Source organism: Octodon degus, unplaced genomic scaffold, assembly GCF_000260255.1.
Source record: "Octodon degus isolate 3935 unplaced genomic scaffold, OctDeg1.0 scaffold00077, whole genome shotgun sequence".
In the NCBI taxonomy this organism is placed as follows: domain Eukaryota; kingdom Metazoa; phylum Chordata; class Mammalia; order Rodentia; family Octodontidae; genus Octodon; species Octodon degus.
The window spans coordinates 11,847,442-11,850,420 of record NW_004524653.1 but is presented as its reverse complement, the minus strand read 5'-3'; positions in this window follow the sequence as shown (position 1 = coordinate 11,850,420).

Sequence of the window (2,979 nt, the reverse complement as noted above, 5' to 3'; positions counted from 1 at the left end):
GTCTCCTGTTGGCTACCATCTTGGATCTGGTGCTGCATAAATTTGTACTTTCAATAAAAACTGAGTTTAAGACACAAATACAGTGAAAAATTCCTACAGTCCCTATAGACACAATTAGCTTCGGCCATTCCTCTTTACCTATAAATGGGCCCTTTTCACCTGTAAAATGGGCCTTTCCCCTAGATATGGGCTACAGATACGGATTTCATCTATAGACTGAATCTCTTTTCATAAATTCACAAGTTCTACATATTCCTTTTCCCACACTCAAAAAATATACCCAGCTCAAACCTCTGGCCAGTTGGTCTGTCTGTCTGTCTGTCTGTCTCTCAGGCCTACACTCAGTTTCTTTCAGTGTGTACTTCTAAAATTCTCCCAAACCATTTTATTCGTCTTAATGACATCTCCAAAAGTCTTTTTCGAAGATGGAAATCAGCCACCTTGCAACCAGCCCTGTGAGTGGGGTGAGTCAAAGCTCTCCAAGGCCACTCTGGAGACCTCCTCAGACTATGTCCAGTTACACAGGGGTGGGTAAAACAGAGTTATCAATTATGTCATTAAGAGAGTGTGAGTTGATATAAATTTACTGAGGTGAAAAAGCTGTCCACTACACTCCATTAAGTGAATCACTGGGTTACAAAACAGCATCAATACTGTCAAGTTTTAATTTTTAAAATTGCATTAATGTAATGCTTGATATCTCCACACAGAGATATCAAATAATCTAGAATGGTTTTCATTTAACTTTCTGTCTGTCTGTCTCTGGGTGTGAGATGATACTCACAGTTTGATTTCTTTTTTTTTTTTTTTTGGCGGAACCAGTGTTTGAACTCAGGCCCTTGTGCTTGCCAGGCAAGCATTTATTTGACTGAGCTATCTCCCCACCTTCTCCCCTCTTTTTTTGGCACAGTTTGATCTCTGTTTAAGACATTTTGACTAGTGCTGCTATAAAGTACTTCTAAGTAGAGGCAATTAAGAACTGACGTGAGTATAGGAAGTGACGGATATGTTAATGACCTTGTTTACAATAATTATTTGACAATACACTTGTATCTTAAAACAAGATGCTGTATACCTTAAATATATATGATTCTTCTGTCATTTATGTTCAATTTTTTTAAAAGGCCAAGGATATAAATCACTAGTAAAATGCCTCCAGGTTCAATCCCCTGTACCACAAAAAAATGGACTAAGAACCAGGTATGGGGCTTATGTGTGTAATACCAGCACTCAGGAGGCTGAGGCACAAAGATTGATTGCCATAAGTTTGAAGTCAGACTGGGACAAAAAGTAAGTTCAAAACAAGTGTGAACTACATAGTGAAATCCTGCCTTATCTCACAAAAAGAAAGAAAGATGAAAAAAAAAAGAAAGAAAAGGTATAGACAGACAGGAAGGGAAGGGAAAAGGAAAGAGAAATAGAGAAAGAAAGAAAAAGAAAAAGGGAGTGGAGGACAGGGAAGAATGCAAGGGTGAGGAAGAACTTTTTTTTCCTTTTTAAGTATTTTTCTCTTTTTTGAAAAAAAGAAGTAGGAAAATTCTTAAGCTACAATAATGAACAAACTACCAAAAGTCAGGCAAAATCTTTCTCAATGTTTCTGTTAAAATTTGGTTTGGTTGAAAGGATGGGGGGGAAACAGGTCACAGAGTCATACTTTGAGGAGACAGACTGCAGGAAAGCTCATCTGTGTGAACAGAGGGAGGAGCAGGGAGTAAGCATCCCTTGATTACAAACTAGGGAATAGCAAGAACCTGGAAATGCATCAGAGAAAACAAGATTAGGAAGGCATGATGAGTCTTCTAAATCCCCAAAATCTCCCTTCCATTGAAATGCCTTTCTCCCTGAACCTCCACTTTATGTCTCTGAATACACAGTGTAAGTCATTTGACTTCTGTAAACGTAAATGAAGGGTCTTTCATTCCCTCCCTCAGAGGATTAAGTGTCTGCATGGATTTCTAGGTGCTTGGACTGCTGAGACTCTTTGCAGAAGTCATGAGAATGGCCTTTATAATGGTCATTAAGGTAGACTGAACCCAGCTACTTTCAAGACTTTCAAAAGTTGCTTTTGTTCCCCTTTTGTGTAAAACCCCAAAGTTTCTGTTAGTGTCCCAAAGACAGGTATTGAATATGTTTACCAGTGCTGCCAAGCATGGACATGCTCATTAAAGCTCCTTTCCTACTCTTCACCACTGCCTACCTTGTGGATCCACATTAAAGGGACAGGGGGCCTAGTCTGGCCTGATGGGAGCCCCAGAGCAGGGGTTTGCCCTAAAACTTTGATAACAAGTTCCCCAGTCTATAAAATTACATTGCTTACCAACCAGGTACCAATTTCATATAGCAATTCAGACTTAAGAATTCAGAAACTTCTGAATAGTAGATGTTAAATATTCACATTCCATTGTCATATCACACCAAGATCCCAATAGGAAAGTTTGAAGTTGACCAAGTCTCATACAGAAATGTCTCATTTCTTGACAGGCCAGAGGTAGAAACAGGATGAAATCTGGGATAAGGAACCCCATACTTCTTTACTTGTGTCTGTCTCTTAAGCTCACAAGGGCACAGACAGCTAAGACACCAAACCTCCTTTCCTTATCATGTCTTTAATCAAGCTGTCAATGAATCAACTATGGATGAGTAGAGTGGTCCTCCTGCCATTGTAACCCAATGTGCCAGAGAAGAGGGATGACTAGCCCAAGTCCACACCACTCTGTGGTGGAAACCAGACAAGTGGTGATCATACCACAAACACTGATCCTTCTGGGAGGTCTCAAGAATGCATCTTGGGCTGGTGAGATGGCTCAGTAGAATAAGCGCTTCCCTGGCAAGCGCAAGGGTCTGAGTTCAATCCCTGGTTCTGCCAAAAAAAAAAAAAAAAAAAAACATCTTGCAGAGCTCCCATCCAATACACACCACTAGACATTGGAGGGGACTGGACCAGACTGGACCATTCTAGACTGGACCAGGCAGCTAGGC